The sequence below is a fragment of the Hylobates moloch genome, unplaced genomic scaffold, assembly GCF_009828535.3.
Source record: "Hylobates moloch isolate HMO894 unplaced genomic scaffold, HMol_V3 SCAFFOLD_4, whole genome shotgun sequence".
NCBI lineage: Eukaryota > Metazoa > Chordata > Mammalia > Primates > Hylobatidae > Hylobates > Hylobates moloch.
This window is the reverse complement of record NW_026652279.1, coordinates 82,872,378-82,890,719: the sequence shown is the minus strand read 5'-3', so window position 1 is coordinate 82,890,719 and position 18,342 is coordinate 82,872,378.

The window sequence follows — 18,342 nt, the reverse complement described above, 5'->3', positions numbered from 1 at the left end:
TGCTGTCATAAGGATGGGTGCAGCAGATTGACCACAAGTGGACATAAGGGAGCTTTTCAAGGCGATGGAAATATCCACAATATTGTGGTTGTGGTTATGCTGTCACAATATATTTGTCAAAATTCACCGAATTGGACTCTTCAAATTAGTGAATTTTATCGTACAGAATGTATGACTGCTAATATAATTAAATGGTATAGATTATAAAAAATAATAAAAAGTTCTGGTACTACCTGTGAGCCAGCTGTGTTTTGAAATTATCATTCATCCTCCTATATTTCATCTATAAAATGGCAATAAAATTGCCTTCTTCATCTGCTCTAGCTATGTTTAAAAATTTTGTCTTAATTTTTACATAATGAACCTTTCATGAATGTGCCTTATAAACTATAAAATACTCCTTTAAACATGTTTTGATTATTGTGTAATATGAGTAGTCAGATGTTACATGAGTAGTTGAATAAGATACTTTGGGCTATATTTGTGCTAATGGGAAAAGATGGCTATGTGGCAATCGTTCATTTTCCATTTATTTCTCACATTTATAAAACTGTTCCCCTTATTACAGCCACAGTCATTATTTTCAAACACCTTCATCTCTGAATGCCTGTCATCATTTCCTTTCCAATTCATTTGAGTTAGGTCCTTGTTTTAGAAAGTTATCCCATTCATGATCCCATTGGTTGAGAGTACCTGCTGCTTTTCCTTGGTGACCAATAGCTCATCCATGGATTTCCTTTTGTTCAATGAGCAAATGTTGAACCCCTACAGACAGGCAGGCACTGTGCTAGATTCAGGGGATACATAGGAGGATTAAAGTTTTTCACGCACTTTTTTTTCATAGAATTGCTTTTACTACACTCCAATTACTTTCCTATTCCACTGCTATAAGCTTTGTTCAAACTTCTGTCATTTTTGCCATTTCCTCTTAACAGGAGCCCTATCTTAAATAATGTCCCTGAGGGTCACCCCACATATCTAACTGAAGCACCTTTCTGTTTATTCCATTTTTATGTTCCAAAACATTCAAAGACTCTCTCCTGCCTATTGAGGCATAATGACCCAGTGGAAAGAAAACTATCTTTGAATCAGACAAACCTGAGTCTAAATCTTGATGCCTGCTGAATGACTCTGTACAGTACCACATCTTTTCCAATCCTCAGATTCTTTGTTTGTATAAAACCAGTAATAATACAGATATTATACATTTAAAGAGCTTGAAACAATGCCTAGCACTTAGAGTAGCTGTCTAATAAATCATAGTTATTATTAAAAAACAAATGCTCTGCAAGTCTTAGTTTATTCTTAAAATCTTGCTTAGCCAGGTTTGAACCTCCAAATAGTTCTTCTGCCCAGTCTCCAGTGTTAGAAAAGCATAATATGGAGTATTTTATACAACCATCAAAACTTCAGCAACACAGTAAATGAGCTACATCTTGGCTCAAGGGGTACTTAAGATCTCAAGGATCTATACAAGAAGAGAGGTGGCAGCTACAGGCAGTAATACCAAACGCAGTTTAAGAAATAAGAGTTGTGAAATCATTATCTTCCTATCTTGAGGTTTTTTATGACTTTGCTCATGGTGGAGAATTCAATTCACATTTAAATTAAAATTTGATTTTGTGAAGTAGCAGAACACTTTAGTTTACATTTATGTTGTCACATTACCACACCATTTTGTAGTCTGAATCCAGTATTTTCTTAGGGTTAAAACTTTTATAGATTCAGGGGTACATGTGCAGGTTTGTCAAATGGGTGTAATGTGTAATGCTGATATTTGGGATTCCATAAAACCCATCACCCAAATAGCAAACCCAGTACTCAGTGGGTAGTTTTTCAACACTTGCTCCCAGTCTCCCCTTTCTTGGAGTCCCCAGTGTCTACTGTTTCCATCCTTATGTGTGTGTACTCATTGTTTAGCTTCCACTTATAAGTGAGAACATGTGGTATTTGATTTTCTGTTTCTGTGTTAATTCACTTAGGATAATGATCTGCAGCTATATCAATGTTGCTGCAAAGGACATAATCTCATTTATTTTCATGGCTATGTAATATTCCCTTGTTTATATGTACCACATTGTCTTTATCCAGTCCACATTGATGGGCATCCAGGTTGATTTGGGTATTGTTAATCGTTAACAATACCAAAATACAAATGCGTACAGGTATCTTTTTGGTAGAATAATTTTTTTCCTTTTGGTAGATACCCAGTAGTGGGATTGCTGGGTCGAATGGTAGTCTTATTTTTGTTGTTCTTTGAGGAATCTCCAAGCTCCTTTCCATAGGGGCTGAACTAATTTACATTCCCACCAACAGGGTGTAAGTGTTCCCATTTCTCTGAATCCTCACCAACATGTTATTTTACGACTTTTTAATAGTCATTCTGACTGGTGTGAGATGGTATCTCATTGTGGCTTCAGTCTGCATTTCTCTGACAATTAGTGGTGTTGAGCATTTCTCTTTTCATGTTTGTTGGCCGCATGTATGTCTTCTTTTGAGAAGTCTGTTCATGTCCTTTATCCACTTTTTAATAGGGTCATTTGTTTTTTTCTTGTTGATTTGTTTAAGTTGCTTATAGATTCTGGATATTAGTCTTTTGTTGGATGCATAGTTTACAAATATTTTCTTCCATTTTGCAGGCTGTTTACAATTTTGATAGGTTATTACGGCTGTGCAAAATTTCTGTAGTTTAATTAGGTACCAGTTGTCAGTTTTTCTTTTTGTTGCTTTTGCTTTTGAAGTCTTAGTCATAAATTCTAGGCCAATGTCCAGAAAAATGTTTCTTAGGTTTTCTTCTGGGATTTTTATAGTTTGAGGTCTTATATTTAAGTCTTTAATCCATCTTGAGTTATGTTTTTGTGAGAGAGAGAGGTCCAGTTTCATTCTTCTGCTTATTGCTAGCCAGTTTTCCCAGCATGAATTCGGATGTTTTAAGACTTAAAAAATAATTTTTTATTTTGTCAAGCAAATTGATTTTTGTGTAGATAGGCTCCATTACATCTACAGTGACTTTGTTCTTTCTTAGTAAAACATATTTTAATTTGGTGGAACACCGTGTCTTTATCGGAAAGTGGTGTGTGTGCTAGATGAACAGACAGAAAAGACAGGGAATAAGAAATGGGGACTGCAACAACGGGAGCTGCAGGAAACATCACACAAATATAAATTCATCTCCCACTAGAGGAGAGATAGCTTTAAAGAATAGAAATTTCATTGTATATTCACCTTGTTTTAAGATGCATCCTTGTATAAGTATCATTTAATCAGAATGGAAAGAAGATTTACCTGCTTTGTGGTAATTGTGTTGCTGGGACTTTGGGTAGGAAATGGAGTCTATCCTGAGGAGTGAATATCTTCTCCATCAATCACGCTGTGAAGATGCTGTTCCTAAGGGAGGCAATGCTTAAGGAAAAGGTGATAATTAGACCTAAAGACAGAAGATAGTTATCTCACTCTGGAGACCGGCCAGCAGCCGGGTTTTTGTATTTTTAGTAGAGACAGGTTTCACCGTGGTCCCTCTCTGACCTCGTGATCCGCCCGCTCCTTACAAGCGTGAGCCACCGCGCCCGGCCTCACTCTGGACCTTTTAAGAGTGAGTCTCATATTCTAAGGTAGAAACAGCATAGCAGGCATTCCTGTTTGTAACAGACACTCCTGTTTCTAATAAGAAAGCACTAATCATCAACCTTGTAAAACAGACATGGACTCACTATCTGTGTTATCTTTTTTCATTATCTTCCAACATTCACTACAACTATGTTAAATTATAATGTCGTCTCAACTATTGCTGACCCAATTCTCCCAGCTTTTACATTTCCCTTCTCCCTAGAAAGTCCTCTCTCACTTTTAATGTAATGTGAATTTCCTTTATTATTTAAGATGATTCAATTCTGCTATAGGAAATAGGAAAAAGAGACAAATGATGATAAATTAGATGTGGAGACAAGTAGCTTGTGAGGCATAGACAGAATTCATGAAAATATTAAGTAAATCAGTAAACTATATTATGGGTTAGGAATGGATAACACAAATAAAACAGGTATGCACCAAACATAAAGACAGAAAGATCAAGTGGCACTTAATATTCATAATACACTGCATATACCTGCGGCATATAATACTCCCGATACATAACAAATTCATGAGGCTTATGAAGGCACACAATATTTATGAGTTCTTAAATTGACCAACCATTTGTGAAACACTTCTGACCCTACCTGTGGTTTCCCAAGAGACATAAATAAAATCTACAGCTGCTCATCAGGTTAAATGATGAACTACAGCTTGGCCAGGCATACTTCTAACTGTGTCTCTCTGATAGAACATATCTAGGGACTCAGTATGTCTTTTCTGTCTTCCTTGTACTCTATCCTAAGTGGGTTATTTTACCTTTATTTTTTTCCCTTGACCCTCCACTGTGTGTTTTTAATTGAGTTACTAGTCTATGTTATTTGAAAATCTCTACTTGGTCAGTGTGTCTTTCTGTTCCTTGAACTCTTGGATGTATTTCCTGGGGGTATCATCAGAGGATGACAATGCAGTGAGGTAAATCTTCACACAAGAGCCACCATTCCCTTATAATACTGCACACAACATTGGGCTCTCTAGAAATAGCAACTGAAATTTACAATGATATCTGTGAGTGCCTGTATTTATCCACGGAGTGAGAAAAATATAAAGAAGAGCTTGCCAGAGACTTCCATCTGTCTGTACCCGGAGCCTGCCACATCCTTGCTCCGGCTGGGTGGTGCTCATTGAGCATTCTTCTTTGGCTGGCACGTTGTCACCTTCCATACACCTGTGTAGACCCAAATATAACAAAATCTCCAATATACCACATGCAATTATTTGGCTTAGCTTTACCACTCAGTTTTACTTTGTCCTTAATCTTGTTTTTTTTTTTTTTTCTCTCTCTTTGCAACATATAACTGCCTAAATGTTCTTCAATATAAATTGCTTTGTGAATACTTTTCTGTACTTCATCATCTGTCATGATCTTGCCTAGTGAAGCTAGGCTTCAGCAAGTAACTGCTGAAGTGTTACCATCACTGTGTACAAGACAAAAAAAAAAAAAAAACAGCTGCAGAATCATGCAGATGCCAAACTTACACAAACAAGCTTTTATTTTATTTTAGTTTGTTTATTTATTTATTTATTTATTTTTATTATTATTATTATTTTTTTCTTGAGACAGAGTCTCGCTCTGTCGCCCAGGCTGGAGTACAGGCACCCGCCACCAGGCCCGGCTAATTTTTTTGTATTTTTAGTAGAGACGGGGTTTCACCGTGGTCTCGATCTCCTGACCTCGTGATCCGCCCGCCTCGGCCTCCCAAAGTGCTGGGATTACAAGCGTGAGCCACCGCACCCGGCCTGTTTATTTATTTTTGAGGTGAAGTCCACTCTGTTCCCCAGGCTGGAATGTAATGGCGCGATCTGGCTCACTGCAACCTCTGCCTCCCGAGTTCAAGTGATTCTCCTGCCTCATCCTCCTGAGTAGCTGGGATTATAGGCATATGCCACAACACCCAACTAATTTTTGTATTTTTAGTAAAGATGGGGTTTCACCGTGTTGGTCAGGCTGGTCTCAATCTCTTGACCTCTTGATCTGCCCACCTTGGCCTCCCAAAGTGATGGGATTACAGGACAAGCTTTTCTTTTATCAATTTACTTTGTTTACTCAGATGTATCTCATTTGCCCCTACAGCCACTTGAACATTTCCAAGTGCTTTAGTGCTACTAAGTGACATTTGAAGCAATTGGTGGCAAAATTTCACAGCCATCTCTTAGACTAATAGTTTTCTTTTTCCATTTACTTACAATTTTCAATATGATTCCTTTTTCCTCCTCCATCATTGCCTCTCATGACTTCTAAATTTTTTTCTTCCTTTTTTATTTAAACCCCGTTTTTTTATTCTTACATATCTGCCCACTCTTTTTTGCCTTTCAAAATATTGATTTCTTTCTTTTCAAATGTGGGTTGTGATGGTTAATACTGTCAACTTGATTGGATTGAAGGATGCAAAGTATTGATCCTGGGTATATCTGTGAGGGTGTTGCCAAAGGAGATTAACATTTGAGTCAGTGGGCTGGGAAAGGCAGACCCACCCTTAATCTGGGTGGGCACAGTCTAATCAGCTGCCAGCATGGCCAGTATATAAAACAGGCAGAAAAATGTGAAAAGGTGAGACTGGCCTAGCCTCCTAGCCTACATCTTTCTCCAGCACTGGATGCTTCCTGCCCTCCAACACAGGTCTCCAGGTTGTTCAGCTTTGGGACTCAGGCTGGCTTTCTGGCTCCTCAGCTTGTAGACAGCCTATTGTGGGAGCTTGTGATCACATGAGTTAATACTACTTAATAAACTCCATATATATATATATATGTAATATAGGATATATATATAATATAGGATATACATATATATATACGTATATCCTATTTTTTCTGTCACTCTAGAGAACCCTAATACATGAGTGCTTCTAGTACCAAGTGAGTCCTTTTTATAGACTTCCTTGTGTTAACCCTAAAAATGACAAAGAACTACTCACACAAAAAAGGTGAAAATATATAGCATTTTAAAACAGCACTTATACACACCTTAGAGAAAGTTTTTTGACAAAGTGGAAAAGCCTCGCTTTGGTGCTTTATCTGTGAGCTTACACTTAGAGTTGAAGAGTGACACCTCCTTAGCGACTGTGCATTTGGATAGGTAGAATTGGCTACCCAAGATCAGGGAGAAACTTTAGTATTATGAGCATTGTTTTGAATTCTAAACACCTCATTGATAGACCCCCATATAGATAAGAACAGTAATTGGCAAATTTAGTATTTTAATGACATCCCTTCTGGCTGTAGTGGGGGGGGGGTAAAACTCGACATCCTTAGTACTCCACATGTTAAAAATTACTAGCCCTAATGATTGTAACTTACTCCTAAATACAAAGTAATTGATTGCTGTGTTTCAGTATGTGTTTTTCCAAAGAAGTTTATTTTGCAGTGATGATGACTGGCTGCTAGCTGCATTTTAAGTCTAGTCTTTAGCCAATTTTTTAATCAAGGTCTATTGGAAATGTGGAAATGAGGCCAATTTTCTCTGTGATATCTTTGGTTCTTCATCCTTTCTCTTCCTGTAAGGGGCTTCAATATCACAACCATCACCCTTCTGCAACTCTTTCTTATCTCTACCTTTAGGAAAGGGTCAGATAGGCATTGTTGATTAGTTGGTCATTTAAGCCTATATGCTACCTTTTGCATATGTACATATGAAGCATTTTCAAGAAGTAATTGTTTCAGCATACATTATTTGGCCAACTATTAGGCAGGCAGTACTGTTTCTTATGATTTTATAATAATATATGATTTTATAATAATATCACATAAATCCTGCCTTCAAGAGGTTAAAAAATCCAATCAGGCTGAGGAATATAGCAAGGCCCACATCTTTAAAAAAATACATGATTTCCCTGATAAAGGAATTTCAGACATAAATTACCAGCTAACTTGGGAATGAGAACAATGTTTGTTCTCTCTGCAAACTACTTGGCATGGATAGTTGCTTCTCCTAGAGCAAATGAGAGTATTGTTCAGAGAATATAACATAACGGAAGATAAGGGGTTTTTGGAACAATATGTCAGAATTTGATCTTAGTTTGCTACTTACTAGCTGCATGACTTGAAAAAAATATTTAATTACTCCAAATATCAAATTTTTAATCTAGAAAATGAAGATAAAAATTACATCTCATAAAAATTTTTAGAGAATAAATTCAATAATTAATATGAGTTTAAAAATAAGAGGAAGAAATGAAATGGGGTCAATTAATATAAAAATATTACAAGTACACAGTTTGATAGAAGAAATAAAATCCAGAGCTTAATAGATCAGTAGGATGGCTATAGTTTATAAAAATCTATAGCATATTTCAAAATAGTTAGAAAGGAACAATTCTGATGTTTCTAGCATAAAGAAAATATAAACATTTAAGGTGATGAATATCCCAATTACACTGATTTGATCTTTGCAAATTGCTTGATTGATGTATTAAATTAAATTCCATGAACTCCTGGGAATCCATGGAATTGAGCATTAGGGAAAAAGAGTTGGACTGACTGTTTTGGATTTATCTACATGGTGTGTGAGTGTGTGTATGTGTGTGTGTGCGCGTGTGCGTTTTGGTGCTGGTAAACATTAATTCTATTAGTTAAAAAAAATACAAACTTAAAGTATAATAAAAAAGAAAAAAATACAAAATAGTAAAATATTAACTACCTTGGATAGCACATATAGATCCATTTGGAGTAATTATCCCCATTATTGATTAAAAATTCTACACAATACAATTAGAATAAAATGCTTATGTACTGGGCCTTTGCTTCCTAAAATTCACCAACTATTCTAACTTGTATTTCATATTTTAGTTTTAAAATACATTTTACCTCTGCCTTTTTCCCTGTAACTTATGAAATTAATAACCAAAAATAACACCAAATTCAATATGCATTTTTTTATTATTTAATACTAAAGAGGTATTGACATCTATAATTTTAAAAAGGGTGGGCTTAGAGACTTATGCAAATAAAGACAAACTAAAGCAATGGCAAATTTTGTCGAAACAATAAAAAGAAGGTTGTTAAGGCAAAACTCATAGTTGTTGTGACAGAATATATATTACTTTTACAATAATTTTATAGAAAATTTTCACAAGAACTAAATAATGGTGCCATATGTCATTAAGTCTATGATCTAGTGCTTTTAATTTTGAAATACTAGTGAGCCCCATTTTGTCTATATGTAAAACCTATGAATATTTCTTTTTCATTTCTGTTTATATTTACAAAGTGCATCCTAAGAGATTCAAAGGTTAATGTTTTACTCAATATGAAAAATGTGGGAAGAGAGTAGTGGTTCTCCCCGCACGCAGTTGGAGATCTGAGAATGGACAGACTGCCTCCTAAAGTGGGCCCCTGACCCCCAAGCAGCCTAACTGGGAGGCACCACCCAGTAGGGACAGACTGACACCTCACTCGGCCGGGTACTCCTCTGAGACAAAACTTCCAGAGGAACTATCAGACAGCTGAATTTGTGGTCTCAAGAAAATCCGCTGTTCTGCAGCCACCACTGCTGACACCCAGCCAAACAGGGTCTGGAGTGGACCTCTAGCAAACTCCAACAGACCTGCAGCTGAGGGTCCTGTCTGGTAGAAGGAAAATCAACAAACAGAAAGGACATCCACACCAAAAACCCATCTGTACATCACCATCATCAAAGATCAAAAGTAGATAAAACCACAAAGATGGGGGAAAAACAGAGCAGAAAAACTGGAAACTCTAAAAAGCAGAGCACCTCTCCTCCTCCAAAGGAACGCAGTCCCTCACCAGCAACAGAACAAAGGTGGATGGAGAATGACTTTGACGAGTTGAGAGAAGAAGGCTTTGGACGATCAAACTACTCCGAGCTACGGGAGGAAATTCAAAACAATAGCAAAGAAGTTAAAAACTTTGAAAAAAAATTACTCGAATGGATAACTAGAATAACCAAAGGAGAGAAGGGCTTAAAGGAGCTGATGGAGCTGAAAGCCAAGTATCAAGAACTACACGAAGATTGCAGAAGCCTCGGTAGCCGATGCGATCAACTGGAAGAAAGGGTATCAGTGATGGAAGATGAAATGAATGAAATGAAGCGAGAAGGGAAGTTTAGAGAAAAAAGAATAAAAAGAAACAAACAAAGCCTCCAAGAAATTTGGGACTATGTGAAAAGACCAAACCTAAGTCTGACTGGTGTACCTGAAAGTGACGGGGAGAATGGAACCAAGTTGGAAAACACTCTGCAAGATATTATCCAGGAGAACTTCCCCAATCTAGCAAGGCAGGCCAACATTCAGATTCAGGAAATACAGAGAACGCCACAAAGATACTCCTCGAGAAGAGTAACTCCAAGACACATAATTGTCAGATTCACCAAAGTTGAAATGAAGGAAAAAATGTTAAGGGCAGCCAGAGAGAAAGGTCGGGTTACCCACAAAGGGAAGCCCATCAGACTAACAGCTGGTCTCTCGGCAGAAATTCTACAAGCCAGAAGAGAGTGGGGGCCGATATTCAACATTCTTAAAGAAAAGAATTTTCAACCCAGAATTTCATATCCAGCCAAATTAAGCTTCATAAGTGATGGAGAAATAAAATACTTTACAGACAAGCAAATGCTGAGTGATTTTGCCACCACCAGGCCTGCCCTAAAAGAGCTCCTGAAGGAAGCACTAAACATGGAAAGGAACAACCCGTACCAGCCACTGCAAAAACATGCCAAATTGTAAAGACCATCGAAGCTAGGAAGAAACTGCATCAACTAACGAGCAAAATAACCAACTAACATCATAATGACAGGATCAAATTCACACATAACAATATTAACCTTAAATGTAAATGGGCTAAATGCTCCAATTAAAAGACACAGACTGGCAAATTGGATAAGGAGTCAAGACCCATCAGTGTGCTGTATTCAGGAAACCCATCTCACGTGCAGAGACACACATAGTCTCAAAATAAAGGGATGGAGGAAGATCTATCAAGCAAATGGAAAACAAAAAAAGGCAGGGGTTGCAATCCTAGTCTCTGGTAAAATAGACTTTAAACCAACAAAGATCAAAAGAGACAAAGAAGGCCATTACATAATGGTAAAGGGATCAATTCAACAAGAAGAGCTAACTATCCTAAATATATATGCACCCAACACAGGAGCACCCAGATTCATAAAGCAAGTCTTGAGTGACCTACAAAGGAACTTAAACTCCCACACAATAATAATGGGAGATTTTAACACCCCGCTGTCAACATTAGACAGATCAATGAGACAGAAAGTTAACAAGGATATCCAGGAATTGAACTCAGCTCTGCACAAAGTGGACCTAATAGACATCTACAGAACTCTCCACCCCAAATCAACAGAATATACATTTTTTTCAGCACCACACCACACCTATTCCAAAATTGACCACATAGTTGGAAGTAAAGCTCTCCTCAGCAAATGTAAAAGAACAGAAATTATAACAAACTGTCTCTCAGACCACAGTGCAATCAAACTAGAACTCAGGATAAAGAAACTCACTCAAAACCGCTCAACTACATGGAAACTGAACAACCTGCTCCAGAATGACTACTGGGTACATAATGAAATGAAGGCAGAAATAAAGATGTTCTTTGAAACCAATGAGAACAAAGACACAACATACCAGAATCTCTGGGACACATTCAAAGCAGTGTGTAGAGGGAAATTTATAGCACTAAATGCCCACAAGAGAAAGCAGGAAAGATCCAAAATTGACACCCTAACATCACAATTAAAAGAACTAGAAAAGTGAGAGCAAACACCTTCAAAAGCTAGCAGAAGGCTAGAAATAACTAAAATCAGAGCAGAACTGAAGGAAATAGAGACACAAAAAACCCTTCAAAAAATTAATGAATCCAGGAGCTGGTTTTTCGAAAAGATCAACAAAGTTGATAGACCGCTAGCAAGACTAATAAAGAAGAGAGAAGAATCAAATAGATGCAATAAAAAATGAAAAAGGGGATATCACCACCAATCCCACAGAAATACAATCTACCATCAGAGAATACTACAAACACCTCTACGCAAATAAACTAGAAAATCTAGAAGAAATGGATAAATTCCTCGACAAATACACCCTCCCAAGACTAAACCAGGAAGAAGTTGAATCTCTGAATAGACCAATAACAGGTTCTGAAATTGTGGCAATAATCAGTAGCTTACCAACCAAAAGGAGTCCAGGACCTGATGGATTCACAGCCGAATTCTACCAGAGGTACAAGGAGGAACTGGTACCATTCCTTCTGAAACTATTCCAATCAATAGAAAAAGAGGGAATCCTCCCTAACACATTTTATGAGGCCAGCATCATCCTGATACCAAAGCCTGGCAGAGACACAACCAAAAAAGAGAATTTCAGACCAATATCCGTGATGAACATTGATGCAAGAATCCTCAATAAAATACTGGGAAACCGAATCCAGCAGCACATCAAAAAGCTTATACACCATGATCAAGTGGGCTTCATCCCTGGGATGCAAGGCTGGTTCAACATATGCAAATCAATAAATGTAATCCAGCATATAAACAGAACCAAAGACAAAAACCACATGATTATCTCAATAATGCAGAAAAGGCCTTTGACAAAATTCAACAACCCTTCATGCTAAAAACTCTCAATAAATTAGGTATTGATGGGATGTATCTCAAAATAATAAGTGCGAAAAAGAATTTAATGCAACTGGTAATGCTAAGCTTTATTCTCACTATTAACCTAAATGTTTACATTGCATATTTTAGCCTTCCATAATTTTCACTTTGTGTATTTAAATAAGCATGTACAAATGTTTATCTTTTTTTATTATACTTTAAGTTTTATGGTACATGTGCACAATGTGCAGGTTAGTTACATATGTATACATGTGCCATATTGGTGTGCTGCACCCATTAACTCGTCATTTAACATCATGTATATCTCCAAATGCTGTTCAAATCCCACCTATGAGTGAGAACATGCAGTGTTTGATTTTTTGTCCTTGTGATAGTTTGCTGAGAATGATGGTTTCCAGCTTCATCCATGTCCCAGTTTTTATGGCTGCATAGTATTCCATGGTGTATATGTGCTACATTTTCTTAATCCAGTCTATCATTGTTGGACATTTGGGTTGGTTCCAAGTCTTTGCTATTGTGAATAGTGCTGCAATAAACATACGTGTGCATGCGTCTTTATAGCAGCATGACTTATAATCCTTTGGGTATATACCCAGTAATGGGATGGCTGGGTCAAATGGTATTTCTTTATCTCTTAATTGTGAGTTTTATCGCTTAAAAATCATGAGGCTATGAAGAAAGATGCAATTCTTTGTTCTTTTCCTCTGTCTTTATTTTATATTCTTTAAGTCTGATTTAATCTGTAAGTTTGATTTAACTCCTGAAGTCTGATTCAGACACTGCCCTACACAGTCTTCCCATTATTTATGGCTCTTTGCTGAGGACACTGTCTCTTTACATTTTGTTCATTTTCTTTCAGAGATTCTATGACATTACTTTGAAAATATTTTTCTTGGAAGCATTTTTGAAGTTGTTTTTCTCCATAGTTTTGAATGAATCATCTGATCTCTGCTCTTTATTTAAACATCATTTCAAAATTTAATCTCCTTCATAAGACTAAATAACATTCTGTGTGATAGCAGACATTTTCTGCACAGCACTACAAAAGGGAAACAGTATTGTTATAGTAACTTGGACTTTTAATTATGTTTATTTGTATGTTTGTGAACCTCCTATTTCACTGCAAACCACAGCCCAACATTCTGTGTAAACTTCTTATTCATTCATTCATTCATTCATTCATTCATTATTCAACAATTTTTTTATTAGATGCCCACAGTGGGCCAGGCCCTTTTCATGCACTTGGCATTAGTTATATAACAGACAGCGGCCTTGTTTTTATTCTTGTGGCAGGTGGTAAGAGAACAACAAATTTAAGAAATACATTATATTATGCCAGAGTATATCTATATATTAATGTTATATGTAATAAGAGTCTATGTGGAAAAAAAAACTGGGCCAGTAAAGCAGGGTAGCAGAGAGATCAAGTGCTAGGGTGGAATGGGGCATATTAAAATATTAAATATTTTAATTTTTAATTAGACCTCTCAAGGAGGAAACATTTGAGTCAAGATTTCAAGGAGCACGAGAATTAGCCAAATGGATATCAAGGAGAAATCCTTCCAGCTATCCAGCTATAAAAAGCAGACCAAGCAAGTATTCTATTATTTCATAATAAATCACCACAAACAGTAAGTTAAAACAACACCCATTTCTTATCTCACACTTGTGTAGCTCAGAGGTCTGGGTAGATGTGACTGGGTTCTCTGTTTAGAGTTTCACCAGGCCAAAAGCAAGGTTTTGGGCAGAGTGGGCTATCGGGAGGACCTGAGGAAGAATCTACTTCCCAGCTCATTCAGGTCATTGGTAAAGTTCAGTTTCTCGTGGTTGCAGGTGTAAGTCAGCACCTTCCTGTTGGAGGCCAGCAGGGGATCACAATCAGCTCCCAGAAGTCACTCTCAGTTCCTCCAGGCAGCCCATTCCATTCCAGTGGCAGAGAATCTTTCCCATGACAAACTTCTCTCATGCTTCACATCTCCCTGGCTTCCTCTTCTGCTACCATCCAGAGAAGACTCTACCGTTAAAGAGCTCATGTAATAAGGTTAGATCCACTTGTATAATCTTCTTTTTAATTAATTCAAAGTCAACTGATTAGCCTCAGTTACATCGGCAAGATCCATTTTTTCCAGGTAATGATACATATTCATGGGTGTGATCTCTCATCATAATCAGTCCTGGGATCAGGGTAAGATATTTTGGGGAGCCATTTTATAAGTCAGCCTACCACAGGCCCTAAGGCAATGATATTCCAGGAACATTGAGAAGACACAGGTAGCTGGAGAGGAGTGTACGAGGGGGTTCCAAGAGGTAATAAGCGACCTTATGCAGGGTCTGAAAGGTGTGGGAAGAGTTCATGGAGGTAATGGGAGATGCTCACATGGGGTACTGTGGGTTATCTTAAGAACTTTGAATGTTACATGGAGTGAAATATGGAGCCACTACGGGATTTAGGATAGAGTTTTTAAATATTTTTCTTACTTGAGGACAAACCATTGTACAGAACAAAGTATATATATTTTTTCTTCTAAACATTGCTGAATATAATAAGTAGCTTTTAATTCTTTTAATTTATTTTTATATTAGCATTAGAAATAAACATTAAACATTTCTTTCCTGAAATGGAACCATCAGAGAACTTTTTTAAAAAATTATGTTCCAATGGAAGCAGATGATAATTTATAAAGCAAATAAATTTGACACATTTGGTACTCAGGAGAAATCTTTTCAGACTTTATGATCAAATTCTGTCAAATTTTCTAGTCATTTTCTTTATATTTTGTTTTTATAGTTGCTTTTTATTTGATTAAATGTTAGTAACAATTTTGATGAAAATGTCAATGATCATGACAGCAATGACTAGTGCTTACTAAATTCCTGCACTCAGCAGACATTTTTCTCAATGCTTTACTTCTTTAATTCATCAGTCATCACAAAAACCCCTAGAGGTAGCAACTGTCATTTTCTCCATTTTATACATGAGGATAGTGTGGCATAGAGAGCTTAAGAAATCTGCTCTGGATATGTTAATTTGTTTCACTATTGTAACTATTATATACATGTACCACATAACATCATGTTGTATACCTTAAATACACAAAACAAAATTTGATTTTTAAAATAATAATAATAAATCTACTCTGGGTCTCATAGCTATTGTGACACACTAAATGTGATGAACATGCAAAATCACATGTAAACCTTACAACTCTTCATATATACCATATGTGAAAGGTACAACGATCATCACTATTTTTCAGCAACAACAAAAACACACTAAGCTATATGCATGTTAGGTAGCTTTTTCACACTCTCATGGTTAAGTTGCAGAGGTTGACTTGAATTTATGTCCTCTGGCTCTAGGGCCTGGGATGAATACTCCCTGTTAACATTTCTTGTCTTGAGAACACAGAAGTCTGGGCTGAGCCCACCTTGAACTAAGGGGCGGGTCAGCAAACTTTTTATAAAAAGGGCCAGATTGTAAATATTTAGGCTTTGTAGGTGACACGGTGTCTATCACAACTACACAACTCTACCATTGCAGCAAGACAGCAGCCATAGACAATGCATATGCAAGTAAGTGTGTATGTTGAAGTGGCTAAGTTGAAATAAAACCGTACACTAGTTCCCCCTTATCTTAGGGGGATATGATGCAACACCCCTAGTGGGTACCTAAAGCCATAGAGTACTGAACCCAGTTGAAATCAGTCAGAATGCATTTCTGTTCATGTCTTCTGCCAACAATTTTAATACCTTTTCCATCTTAACTAAAGCACTTCTCATACACTGTGGCTATAACTTTGGCAATTTAAGGTGTGACAGCAAAACTGGTGTAACTGCCCAATGGGTTTATCTTGCCTACTGCCCAGATAGAACTGATTTATCAAGACAGGAGAAGTGCAATAGAGAAAGAATTTAATGCAGGCAGAGCCAGCTAAATGGGATATCAGAGTTTTATTATTACTCAAAACAGCCTCTCCCAAAATTTGGAGGCTAGGGGTTTTTAAAGATCATTTGGCAGGTAGTGGGCTAGGGAATGGGAATTGCTGATTGGTTGGACTGGTGATAAAATCATAGGGAATCAAAGCTGTCCTCTTGTGCTGAGTCAGTTCCTAGGTGGGGACCACAAGGAAAGATAAACCAGTTTACAGGGCTGGGTAGCTCCAGCTGATCCATCAGAATGCAGGTTCTGAAAAGTACCTCAAACATCAATCTTAAGTTTTATAATAATGATATTATCTGTAGGAGCAACTGGGGAGGTTAGTAATTTTGTGGCCTCTGGTTGCCTGACTCCTGAGCCACAATTTCTAATCTTGTGGCTAATTTGTTGGTTTTACAAAGGCTGTCTCTAAGCAAAGAGGGGGTTTGCTTGGGGGAAGGGCTGTTATCATCTTTATTTCAAAGTTAAACTACAAACTAAATTCCTCCCCAAGTTTGTTCACCCTACACCCAGGAATGAACAAAGGCAGCTTGGAGGTTAGAAGACAGACAGAGTTGGTTAGATCAGATCTCTTTCACTGTCAGAATTTTTTCAGTTATAATTTCTGCAAAGGCAGTTTCACTAGGACAAACTTCTGTTGCCATCTTCACAATTTAATAGATAGAAGGTTCATTCTTACTATAGATCTTAGCAACCTCAGAATACAAACTTTTTTCTCTCCTTATGAAATCAAGAACTTTCACCTTTTCACTTCAAGAAAGCACTTTATGGCTTCTCTTTGGCATATCTAAACTGTCAGAAACACTACATGTGATGGTTAATATTCGGTGTCAACTTGACTGAATTGAAGGATGCCAAGATGGCTAGTAAAGTATTGTTTCTGGGTGTGTCTGGGAGGGTCTGATGGAGGAGACTAACATTTGAGTCAGTGGACTAGGAGAGGAAGACTCGCCCTCAGTGTGGGTGGGCACCAGCCACTTGGCTGCCAGCAACTACAACAAAGCAGGGGGAAGAAGGTGGGATAAGTTTACTTGCTGAGTCTTCTGGCTCTGTTTCTTCTTCCAGTGCTGAATGCTTGCTCCTGCTCCTCCTGTCCTTGGAAGTTAGACTCCAGGCTATGCAGCCTTTGCACTCTGGGACTTTCACCAGTGGCTTCCTGGGGACTTTTGAGCCTTCAGCCACAGACTGAAAGCTGCACCATCAGCTTCCCTTGTTTTGAGGCTTTTAGATGTGGACTGAGCCACTACCATCTTCTCTTTTACCCTAGCTTGCCAATGACCTATTGTGGGACTTCGCCTTGTAATCATGTGGGTCAACTGTCCCTATTAAACTCCTTTCTCTCTATATATATATCCTATTTGTTCTGTCCCTCTGGAGAACCCTGACTAATACATTAGTCTTGTGCTTTCGGGCCATTATGAAGTAAATTAAGGATTCCCTGAACACAAGCACTGCAATACTGTGACAGTCGATCTAATAACTGAGAGGGCTCCTAAACGACTAAGGAGCAGGTGCATAGATAGTGTAGATCCTCTGCACAGAGGGAAGATTCAAGTCCCCAGCAGGATGGGATCCGAGGGCACAAGATTCAGTCATACTACTCAGAATGCTGTGCAATTGAAAACATATGACTCTTTTATTTCTGGAATTTCCCATTGAATATTTTCAAACCCAGGTTGATTGCAGGTAACTGAAACCATGGAAAGCAAAATTACAGAAAAAGGGGGAATTACTATACTTACAAAAGTAGGCAGTGGGCCAGGATTGACCCGTGGGCAGTAATTTGCTCACTTCTGCTTTACAGCACAGATAATTAACAAATTACCACTGCATGCAAACAGTATGAAATAATATTTTTAATACAATGTTGAGCAAAAGGCCAGCTGCAAAGGAGCAAATGCTTTCAAGTTTATTTACATAAAATTCAGTAGCAGGCAAAGCTGACCTATGGCTATAAATGTTAGAATTGTGGTTCCCTTTGTGCAGAGGTAGTGACTAAGAAGGGCCAAAAGTGAGACATCTGAGATACTCTTAATATTCTAGTTCTTCACATGAACGTAAAAACGGGAACAGCAGACACTAGGACCTCCTTGAGGGTTCAAGGTAGGAGGAGGGAGAAGACCAGAAAAAATAAGTATGGGGTACTATGCTTAGTACCTGGGTGGTGAAATAATCTGTACAACAAACCCCTGTGATG